General features: G+C 38.3%; 1 long non-coding RNA gene across 2 annotated transcripts in view; it reads left to right on the top strand.

Moving 5' to 3' along the window:
- Positions 1-8,448, top strand: part of LOC117979964 (uncharacterized) — a 47,706-nt gene extending 39,258 nt beyond the window's left edge. For both annotated transcript variants that reach the window (XR_004671049.3, XR_010111967.1), the window contains exon 3: positions 1,535-8,448. This is a non-coding gene — a long non-coding RNA (uncharacterized LOC117979964). The remainder of the gene's footprint in view (positions 1-1,534) is intronic.
- Positions 8,449-12,532: the final 4,084 nt, after the last annotated feature.

The raw sequence follows: 12,532 nt of genomic DNA on the forward strand, positions 1-12,532 counted from the left end.
CCAAGTGTTGCTTGTCATGGTAGACCCTAGTCAGGCCTGGGTCTTGTGACGCAGGAGACAAATATGCTCACAGACTGGTCGTTATGACATGGCTGCAGTGTGGTGCCACCAGGCCTGCATCACGCCTACTCATCATATAATATTAGATTATATAGTCTGTGGAAAATGTTGCAAAATGATACTGGTGGCAGGGTCAGAAATTGTATTCAGACTTGGATGTTAGATCCAGGCAAATGGCTTGTTGAAAAGAGATTTCTCTTTAGAGAGAAATCATGTTGGTGTACCAGGTGACATGTTTGGTTGGGGGTGGGGTGGGGGGACTGCTTGGATAGCATGGTAGTGATAGAAGTGTGATAAGCTGGATGCTGGATATAGTTAGAAGGATTTACTGATCAATTGGATGTGAGGAGTGATATAGAGAGAGATGTTGGGAATGACTCCAAGTTTTGGCCTGAGTGATGGGAAAAATTGAGTTGCTATTTATCAAGATAGGGAAGACCAATGAGTTTGGTGCTGTCATAAAATAAAATGTATCAGATTTTTAGCAACAACTGGAAGTAAGACATTGCAAGGAGTCTGGGCTGGGCTGAGATAGAGTTCAGATGGCGAGCTGGAATCAGACTGCTGCCCCAGGTCCTGGGACCCTGCCATGCAGAAAAGACACTTGGCATGGGCAAGGACTCCAGTATGCCAGAGCCTCTTCCTCCTTTCTCAGGCCAAATTTGTGTCCTTGCAAAATTTGGCTACAAATGTTAAATTTACAAAGACCTCTGATACCCATTATCCCACCCAACTCTCTGGAGAACCTTTGTAATGTGGTAACTGCTCTTAAGCACATAGCCAAAGACTTGAAAACAGTCTCAGAAAAGTTGTAATTTCTACCTTCATTCATTTAAAGAACACTTACTAAACACTTATTTATTTATTTTTATTTTATTTATTTATTTATTTTTGAGGCACAGTCTCAGTTTGTTGCCCAGGCTGGGGTGCAGTGGTACGATCTCGGCTCACTGCAACCTCTGCCTCTCGGGTTCAAGCGATTCTCCTGCCTCAGCCTCCCAAGTAGCTGGGACTACAGTCATGCACCACCACACCTGACAAATTTTTGTACTTTTGGTGGAGACAGGGTTTCACCATGTTGGCCAGGCTGGTCTCGAACTCCTGACCTCAAGGGACCTGCCTGCCTCTGCCTCCCAAAGTGCTGGGATTACAGGCATGAGCCACTGTGCCTGGTCCCAAACATCTATTAAGTACTTGCTGTATGTGGTGAAATAAACCCCAGCTCTCCTGATTCAAGGTTAGTGTTCTTTTCACAAATCTACTTCAATACATCAAATCCTACTTCTCTTTCTTTCTATATTTAACTCATAAATATTCCTCTTCTGTCATTTGTGGTTTTGAAATGTCTGCAAACTCATGGATACTATTCACTTCTAATGAATAGAATAAAGCAGAAGTGATGGAATATAACTTCAGAGGCCATTTCATGAAAGCCACTGTGGCTTCCTACTTGTTCTCTTGCTCTCTCTCTTAGAACACTTGCTCTGGGGAAAGCCAGCTGCCATATTGTGAGCAGACCTATGAAAAGGCCCACTTGGTGAAGAACTGAGGCCTCTGGCTGATGGACACATGGGTGACCTTGCAATCAAGTCTTCTGGCCTCAACCAAGCCTTCAGCTGAGACTGCAGCCTCATGACAGATCCTGAGCTAGAAGCATCCTGCCATCCTAATAAGCCACTCTTGAATTTCTGACCCTTAAAAATTGTGAGATAAGCACCTGTGCTTTTTTTAAGTATTAGATTTAAAAAACCCTGAAAAAATAAAGAAGAAAAAAGACAACTCATAATCTCACCACATTAAAAAGAATAGCTATAGAAAAATTCCAGTAGTATAAAAAGGAAAAATGGAAATAACTCCCCACCATCCCTGATCTTTAGTTCTTTTTCCCAGTGACATTTTCTTTCCCAAGAAATGTTCATGCATATGCAATATATGTGTAAACCCTTTAAGATGTTCACAAAAGGATCATGTTACACTCATTCGAAAAACTTAATATTATATCTTGAAGGTGTCTTCATATCAGTATACATACATCTATCTTAGTTTGTTAATAGATTTCCCATAATTTAAATGTACCATATTTCTTTTACCAGTCCCCATATATGGACATTTAGGATATTTCCAGTATTCTTTTCTGTTATTAAAATATGGTGATAAACATTTTCATGCTTTTTTGAGTATCTTCAAGTAAAGTCCTATGGGTAGCATTCTGGCATCACATTGTATATGCATTTAAAGTTGATGCTATTCACTTGTTCCACAATCTTTGCTCCGAGTTTACACTGATGAAGCATGAGAATGCTATATCCCCACAAACCTGTGCATATTGTTGATAGTAAGCATTGTTTGCTATTTTGACTATTTATTTTTCTTCTTTTGAGAATTGCCATGCCTAGAAGAGTGCCTGTCTTATAATATATAAGATAATAACTTGATAGCTAGCATTTCTGAGGCTTCTTGTGCCTTTAACGTATATTTACTGTTTTGATACTTACAAAGACCCTATGAAGTAGGCACTATTATTATCTGCTTATGGCTGGTGGGAAAACTGAGCTGTAGAGAATTTAAACAAACTGTCCCAGGTCACACAACTAGGAAGGGTGGAGCCAGGATGCAAATGATATGGAATTTTAAAAAATGGATAGTTGAGTGAATGAATAAATAGATGACCTGTTTACATCCTTTCTCATTTTTAATTGAATTTTGTTTCTTTTTCTTTCTTATTTGTAGGATCTTTGTATATATTATGAATATTAACTTCTTTCCTTTTCTACATGTTGCAGATATTCCCTCTGGTCTGTTATTTGTCTTTAACTTATTTATTTGCCACCTTTTGATATTCATTTCTTATTCACATTAGAAAACCCTCAAAGTACTTAAAAATATGACTCCAGATATTGTTGTTAGGACATGTTTGAGGAAAATAGTGATGATAATTTAGGTGTACAGAGAAATTCTGACGTGGGTAATACAGAGTCTCCCTAAGTTAATCTAAACATGAAAAATAACCACAGGGGAATTAGTCGCTTTGTTCACACTGCGGTACTTTAACATTATAATTCCCCTTTAGGCATATTTATAATTGAAAAAGAAGGTGTTGGGGGCTTTTGTATTATTAGATTGACATTTGAGGAAATGAATTTTTACTTTATCTGCAACAAATGAATCCCAATTAGTTAAGTGGCTCTGGGCTAAAGGAACTATAGCGACTTTCTCATTTTCTTTCTACTTTTTGAAATGCCCTTCCTTCCCATTCCTATGAACTTCTCTCATCCTGCTGAGCCAAGTCACATTTCGCTTTGCTTGAGGCCTCTAACCCTTCTCTGATGTCCTGAAGGATTCTTCAGGGAGACTCTATGGCAAACGTCTTTCTTTCCTGTGACAGCCCCACATTTGATTAGGTGTTCACTTTCCATCCTGTGTCCTCAGGAATGTGATCATATCTCTAGCTTCAGAGTTTAAGTTTGAATTAGTCTAAGCCTAAGCCAGTGTTCTCAAACTCTAGCATGCATGAGATTCACTTGGGGAATGTATTAAAACACAGGCTGCTGAGCTGCACCCCCAGAATATCTGATTCCATAGGTCTTGGGTAGGGCATTTCTATTAAGTTTTGAGGGAATGCTGATGCTGATGGCCCAAGGACCAAACTTTGAGAATCAGTGTTCTAAGCCAGTCATGATGATCCAGTATTCTTTGCCCAGGATTCGTTTAGGAATGGACGTGTGCCCCAAATCCTGGTCAATGGCACTGAGGGGACATCTTCTGTAGAAGGGTTGTCTCACTAACAAATGCATGGATGGAGACCCTCCTTCTTTGCTGGGTATATTCCTGGGTTTTTGTAACATTTGGAAGTTCTGTGGTCAGTTTGTGAGCAGAAGGAAAGACTGTTGATAAATTGAGGATTGCAAAGTGAGCAGAAGAGTGGAGAGGATCTTGATCCTGGATGATGTCATTGTGCCACTGAAGAGCCAGCTCTGGATCCAGCCTAACCCTGGGCTTTTTTGTAGAGTTGTCATAGATACTTTGTGGAGTTTTATTAATAATTTGTGTTAAGCATTAAATAGCATTAAATCTATAAAATACAGAGAATAACAATATATGAACACGCATTCACACAAAGCCTAGCATAAGAAAATGATATTACCATTACCCTTGCGGTCTCCCAGAGGCAATAATGGGTATTGAAGGTAATAAGGGGATGGAAGCTCCTGCTTCCCCTAACAAAATTTCCATCCCTGTAAAATTTGTGTACATCATTCTCTGGCTTTGTGTATGTGTTTTCAGTTCATTTGTTTTTAAATGTTTTTTTTTCCCACATGTATTTGTATTCTTAAAAGTATATTACTTAATTTTGCCTGGTCTTCAATATTGTACACATGGTATCATACTGCATATTTTTTTAAACTTGTTTATGCTGGACATTATGTTTCTCAGATCCATTCATGTTGTTATTGCAATTTATTTGCTTTTACTGCTATATTCTGCTACATGACTCTTCTGTTAATGGATATTTTGATTGTTTCTAGAGTTTTCTATTCTTTCTGTATTTCTCCCTCTCTTTCTCTCCCTCTTTTTTTTTTTAGAGTCAGGATCTTGCTTCTGTTGCCCAGACTAAGGTCCAGTGGCATGATCATAGCTCACTGCAGCCTCAAACTCTTGAGTTCAAGCCGATCCTCCCACCTCAGCCTCCTGAGTAGCTACAGGAGAGCACCACGACTCCTGACTATTCTTTTTTATTTTTAAAATTTTATTATTATTTTTTCCAAATAAAAAAAATAGAGACAGAGTCTTGCTATGTTGTCCAGGCTGCTCTCAAATTCCTGGGTCAAGTGATTCTTCTGCTTCGGCCTCCCGAAGTGCTGGGATTACAGGCACGAACCACCGTTCGTTTGTTCGTTCTTTCTTTCTTTTGTTCTTTCTCTCTTTCTTTCCTTCTTTCTTTTGTCTTTTCTTTCTTTCTTCTTTCTCTTTCTCTCCCTCCCTTCCTTCCTTTCCCTCCTCCTTCCTTCCTTTCGTTCTTTCTTTCCTTCTTTCTTTCTTTCATTCCCTCCCTCCCTCCATTTCTCTCTTTCTTTCTTTCCTTCGTTCCTCCCTCCCTCCCTTGCTCTTTCTTTCTTTTTCTTTCTTTCTTTCTTTCTCTTCCTTCCTCTCTCTCTTTCTTTCTCTTTTCTCTTCCTCCCTTCCTTCTCTCTCTCTCTCTCTCTCTCTCTCTCTCCCTCTCTCCCTCTCTTCTTTCCAGGGTCTGGTTATTCATGTGATCTCGGCTCACTGCAGCCTCAACTTGCCAGGCTCAAGCGATCCTCCCACCTCAGCCTTCCAGGCAGCTGGGACTACAGGCACACACCACTGTGCCCAGGTAATTTTTATATTTTTCATAGAGATGGGTTTCGCCACGTTGCCTAGACTGATCTCAAACTGCTGAGCTGAAGCGATCCTCCCATCTTGATCTCCCAAAGTGCTGGGATGACAGGCTTGCACCACTATGACCGGCAGTCTCTTATTTCCTATGGTGAACATGTGAGAGTGTTTTTCTACAGCAGCATTTCTCGAGTGATGTGCTTTGCACATTGCTGTGCTGCAAATGGGTTACAGGGGTGTGGAGATACTGATTCCCTCTGGCCCTTGGGGTGACTGGGCAGGGCCTGGGCAGTGATAGCCCTGGAGCATGTCACCCCCTGGCCCAGTCAACTCTGGTTCAGAGCAAGGAGGGCTTCCCTAAAGATGGAATTGCTGGGCTTCAGGAAGGTACTTTTCAACCCTGCTAAGGATGAAGTGATTCCCAAGATGCTTATATTTATTTATCCTCTTTCCATGGAAATAAGTGTTCTCTTGTTCTACATCCTTGAGAATCCTTGCTGTCTGACTTTAAAATTTTTGACGATATGTTGTTGTGAAATATTTCACTGATATTTTAATTTGTATTTATATGATTATATTTTTGTATGTTCATTAGCTATTTGGCTTCCTTCTCTGAAATACTTAATTTTTTTGCCTGTTTTTTCCTATTTTTTTTCTATTGGATTCCATGAATTTTACTTATTTATTTTTAGAAGTTCTTTATATATTTTAGATGTGAATTCTTTAATAATTACATAACCTACAAAGATCTTTCAGTGAAGACTTAATTTTTGACTCATTTTATTGTGCCTTTTGTTGAATAGAGTTTCTTAATTTTAAGTTACTCAAATTTATTATTTTCTTTTATGGCTTCTGCTTTTTGTGTCTTGTTAAATAAATCCTTACTTTGAGTACACATTATCTTCTAACAGTTTTATAATTTTGCCTTTCACAGCTAAATGTATAATCCACCTGGAACTGGTGTGAGGAAAGAGGTCCAATTTATTATTATTACTATGATTATTATTTGAGGCGAGGTCTTGTTACATTGCCCAGGCTGCCTTTGAACTCCTGGACTCAAGTGATCTTCCTGCCTCAGTCTCTTGAGTAGCTGTGACTACAGGTGCACACTCCCGTGTGCAGCTTTTATTATTTTTTTAATACAGTTAACCAATTATCCTAGGAGTATTTATTGGTGTCTGTCCTCTTCAGTGATCTATCTTACCAGCTCCATCGTATCAGGTTTCCATATGTGTGAAAACTGCCTATCCCTTCACCAATACCAGTATCTTAAAGCCTTGTAATAATTTTTGATATCTGGTAAGATAAGGCCCTTCACCTCCAACTTGTTCTTCTTTATTGCTTTCTTGGCTATTCTTAGCCCTTTGCTCTTCCATATTTTTTTTTAGAATCATGTAGTCAAGATCTGAAAAAGAGTATCTTTTGGGAATTTGATTAGTGTTACATTCAAACCATGGATTGGTGTGATGAGAATTAACTTTTTTTTTTTTTTTTTTTTGAGACAGAGTCTCACTCTGTCACCCAGGCTGGAGTGCAATGGTGCGATCTCAGCTCACTGCAACCTCTGCCTCCTGGGTTCAAGCGATTCTCCTGCCTCAGCCTCCCTAGTAGCTGGGATTACAGGTGCACGCCACCACGCCTGGCTAATTTTTGTATTTTTAGTAGAGACGGGGTTTCACTGTGTTGGTCAGGCTGGTCTTGAACTCCTGACCTCGTGATCCGCCCACCTTGGCCTCCCAAAGTGCCTGGATTACAGGCGTACCACCACGCCTGGCCTGATAATTAACATTTTTATGATACTGAATTTTCTAATCTGTTAATATGATATTTAGCCTTTTTTTTAAAATGAAGTTTTATAGTTTTATCAGAAAGGTATTGCTCATCTTCTAATAAGTTTATTATTAGGGACTTTATATGTTTTAGTGCTATTATATATGGTACGTATTCATTAAATATTTCCTTTTTGTTGATAGTGAATGGAAATGCAATAGATTTTTATACCTTGATTTTGTATTGTTCAACTTTGCTAAACTCCCTTATTATTAACTCTTTTATTAACTCTCTTATAGGTTATTATTTAATCTTTTACATAGACAATTACATCATCTGTAAACATGACTGTTTGTTTCTTCCTTTTGATTCTTTATTTTTTTTTCTTGCATTACTACACTGGTTAGGATACCCAACCAATGTTGAGTAAGAGTGGAAGTACAGGAACTCTTGTCTTCTTCCTAATCTTAAAGTGAATGCTTTTGGTATTCTTTTCTTTTTTTTTTTTTAGTCAGTCTTGCTCTGTCGCCTAGGCTGGAATGCAGTGGCGTAATCTTGGTTCACTGCAACCTCTGTCCTATGGGTTCAAGTGATTCTCATGTCTGAGCCTCCTGAGTAGCTGGGACTACAGGCACCCGCCACCACGCCTGGCTAATTTTTGTATTTTTAGTAGAGACAGGGTTTCACCATGTTGGCCAGGCTGGTCTCAAACTCCTGACCTCAAGTGATCCGCCTACCTCAGCCTCCCAAAGTGCTTGGATTACAGGCATGAGCCACTATGCTCGGCCACTTTCAGTGTTTTATCATTAAGTGTAAAGTTTGCTATAGGTTTTTATAGATATTCTTTATTTTTATTTTTAAGTTTTGGGGTACATGTGCAGGATGTGCAGGTTTGTTACATAGGTAAACATGTGCCATGGTGGTTTGCTGCACCCATCAACCCGTCACCTAGGTATTAAGCCCAGCATGCATTAACTATTTTTCCTGATGTTCTCCCTCCCTTTACCTCATCCCCCACAGGTCCCAGTGTGTGTTGTTCCCCTCCCTGTGTCCATGTGTTCTCATCTTTCAGCTCCCACTTATAAGTGAGAAAACGTGATGTTTGGTTTTCTGTTCCTGCATTAGTTTGCTGAGGATAATGGCTTCCACTTCTATCCATGTCCTTGCAAAGGACATGATATTGTTCCTTTTTATGGCTGCATAGTATTCCATGGTGTATGTGTACCACATTTTCTTTATCCAGTCCATCATGGTTGGGCATTTGGGTTGATTCCATGTCTTTGTTAGTGTAAATAGTGCTGGAATGAACATATGGGTGCATTATCTTTGTAATAGAATGATTTATATTCCTTTGGGTATATACCAAGTAATGGGATTGCTGGGGTCAAATTTTTATAGATATTCTCTACTAGGTTAAGAAGTTCTAGTTTGCTAAAAGTTGCTGTTATGAGATTTATCAAATACTTTTTCTGCATCTGTTGAGGTAATTGTATAATTCTTTCCATTAATTTTTAATGTGGTAAACTATATTTTCTGATTTTCTAATATTAGACTAAGTTTTCATTCCTGGGGTAAAACCAACTTGTTTGTAATATATTTTCTCTTTTATGCATTGTTCTGTTGTTCACCGATATTTTCCTTAGGATATTTGCATCTGTGTCCCTGAGAAATACTGGGCTGTAATTTCTTTTGTCCTTCTGCCCTCGACAAGTTTTTGAATCAAGGTTTTGCTAGACTCGTAATAAAACGAGTTGACTTGTAGATGTATCAGTCCAATCTCTGCCTCCATCACCAAGTGACATTTTCTTCCTGTCCGTGTGTCCAAATTTCTCTCTTCTTTTAAAGATACCAGTCACTGTATTAGGGCCCACCGTAACTCAGTATGACCTCATCTCAACATCTGCAAAGACCCTATTTCCAAATAAGGTCACATTCATGGGTATCGGGAGTTAAGACTTGAACATATCTTTTTGGTGGACACAATTCAACCCGTAACATAAATATGTATATTTAAGTCACCTAAGTCTAAAATTAGCCAATGTCTTTACTTTCCTTTAGACAACATAATAATGGTAGAACATTTCACTGCTTTCTGTCTCCTTAACTTATGTGGTATCATTGCTGTTTTTCTTTACCACACAAGTCCTTTTTATTATTGTGTTTATAGTCTGCATTTGTTTAGATTTAAGCATGCATTTGCCACTTTGGTTATCAATCCATTATCTTCTTGTCCACATTATTGCTGTTGCGTAGTCAGCTCACAGTCCAATTGCCATTCCTCTGCCTTTCATTAGGGTGTTTTTAAAAAAAGCTTTACTTTTTCTTTTCTGTTCTACAGTTTCAATATAATTTGTTTAGCTGTGTTTTATATATCTTGTTTGAAATTCATTGGAATTCTCGAATCTGTGGATTGGTATCTTTTTATCAGTTCTGGAAAATTCTTAGCTATTATATCTTCAAATATTGCCTCTACTCTCTCTCCTCTCCCTTAAAAAAGCTCTCCTATTAGAGGTTTATTTTTAGTCCCTTTCATTCTTTCTTCCATGACTCAATTTTATTTCATATTTTTCATCTTTTTGACTCTGTTTTCTATTCTGGATAATTTTTTTTCAGATTCATCTTCTAGTTCACTAATTCTTTTGTCAACTATGATACAGTTTTTTCAAATCTACTTGGAGATTTTTATAGTGTGGTGCTCTTATGTTTTCAATGCCTTCATTTATTCTTTATATTATACTATGTTGTATTATACTTATAGCAAGATGCATCAGAGTATTCTAATAGCTGAAGTCTTGCAGATCTGATTCTGCCAACTGCTCTTTCTGCCTCTAGCATATGTTGTTCCCGTATGTGTTCTGTATCTCTTTTGTTTGTATTATGAACTCATATTTTTTTGAACTTATCTGTGATCATTCCTTTTAGTTTAGGCTGAAGGTAGCTTACATCATGGAGGATTTGCCCTTGTATCAGGTAACTGCAGGTATCACCAGCCTGGGGCTATTTTAAATTCTGAGTGAAGTTGAATTTTTTAGGTAGGAATTTGGGCTGCTATGAGGGCCAACTTGTAGATACAAAAATTCTCAGGGTTGATATTTAACACCAGGATTGAAATTTCCCTTTTGGAGATCTGGTTTTGTTTTTCTACTCCACATGAATTTTGAGGGTGTAGTTTCTTTGGGGATAGGCAGTTCCTGCTCTGTATGGGACCATCTTCTATGTGCCTCACCTCTTGGGATGGCTTGTCATTGACTTCTATCCTCTATGGCCTGTGTGTTAGTCGAGTCTCACACTGCTATGAAGAATTACTGGAGACCGGGTAATTTATGAAGAAAAGAGGTTTAATTGACTCGCAGTTCCACAGGTTTACAGAAAGCATGACTGGGAGGCCTCAGAAAACTTACAATCATGGTGGAAGGCAAAGGGGAAGAAAGGACCTTCTTCACATGGTGGCAGGAGAGAGAGAACAAGGGGAAAGTGTCACACACTTTTAAACCATCAGATCTTGTGAGAACTCACTCACTATCACAAGAACAGCAAAAGGGAAATCCACCCCCATGATTCAATCACTTCCCACCAGACCCCTCCTCCGATTCGACATGAGATTTGTGTGGGGACAGAAAGCCAAGCCAAATCAGCCTGTGAGGCCTTGAAACTCTCATGGCTCAGCTTCATACAGTTCAGTGAATGCTTCAAGGTGAAAGGCAGCTTCTGTGTTCTTCCTCTCTGGTCACCATTTCCACCCAGTGTTTTTTTCGCTCTGAATATTTATTACTAATTGGAATACTCAGCTTGTCATTTAGAAGACTAAAAATATTTTATTCAGTGTTGTCTATTGTTTACAATGGTAGTGTTAGCCATAGTACTTAGTAATCCATGTTGCTAGAATTGGAAATGCAACACCTTAGTTTAATTGGCTCTTATCTTAATTGCTACATTTAATTGGCTCTTATGTTAAGTGCAGTTGAAAGCTAGCTGACTTACATGCTATTTAGTATTTTTTTAATTTAATTTTTTTATGTCTTGCCCCCTCTGTGTGAAAGTATCTTATAAGTAGGGACTCTGTCTCATAGTTATTTATTTATCTATCCTTTATTTTCTGGAGTGATTTAAAATTTCCTTCTTCTTGTTCTATGAACACCATCAAAAATTCCATTGTGGTGTAATCTACATTGTATCATACAGATTGGATATTACATCCAGAAATTGACACAAAATAATTTCTCAGATAATGTCTTGATATGTACTATGTAAAATATGACCACCATCTTAGATGATTTCTATGTTTTTGTTTCTAAAGACTGTACACATAAAACAGATCCAAGTGTATAAAAAGTTCGCATGGATGCATAAAGATACGTTTGCAGTTCTACGCTTCAGGTAAGTGGGTTTGTGAGGAATTCTGGTACATGGACTTGGATGTCAGACTGGCCTATTTGGGTTATGCTTTTTCTGCACTGTACTAACTACATGTACTTGGTAAATGACTTAAGTTCTTACCTTCAGTTTTCTAATTTGCAAGATGGGGACAATCATTCTGATCTTGTGGTGTTGTTTTATTAATAATGTTTGCAAAGAGTCTGTCAGATGGTAGGCACTCCAATTATTATTATAGTTGACTTGACCATTTCCGAGGGCATCTAGCCTAGTAGCAACTTGATTTTTAGGTATCCAAGCCCTACCACTAGGCTCCTAATAGTCACATTCTTAGTTAAGACTATCCATGTACCTCCTGGATTACTCTGCTCCTATCTGTCAGTCCCATAGCAACTACCCATTTTATGGGCCAGCACCCTAAATGGGAGTAGGAAGTCAAGTAGACGTTGCAACAGGTGCAGCCTTGACCCTCATTCTCTAGGCTTCTGTGTCTTGGTGAATGTGGCTGCTTCCAGGTGTTGCATGGTGAATATTACTATGGCAGAAAATCTCTTGTTCCTTTTTAGTTAATCAACGGAAGAATATTCTTTGAATTTCTTATTAAGACCAAGCCATTCAATATTACTTCTAGTCACTGGTGAAATTTATTTAAGAAGATAGGGAGACTTTGCCGGAGGGTGACCTTCATGAGTTTGTCTTTTGCTTTCTCAATACAGACTCAAGGAGAAGTCCTGAGAATAGCCTGGAAGCCTAAGGCTGTAGAACTTATTGTCGTTCCTCAGGCCACTTACACCTTAACCAAATATGAAGAAAATTGAAATTCAAAATAAGCTTTGATGAAGTCACCATTTTTCCTCATTTACTTCTACATTTGATGTGTATAGTCAATAGTATTTGATAATATTCATATGACTACTTCATGTATTATTACCAGTTATTCATTTAAAATCTAATTTATCTATAGGGCAAG

Source organism: Pan paniscus, chromosome 3 (genome assembly GCF_029289425.2).
Source record: "Pan paniscus chromosome 3, NHGRI_mPanPan1-v2.0_pri, whole genome shotgun sequence".
NCBI lineage: Eukaryota > Metazoa > Chordata > Mammalia > Primates > Hominidae > Pan > Pan paniscus.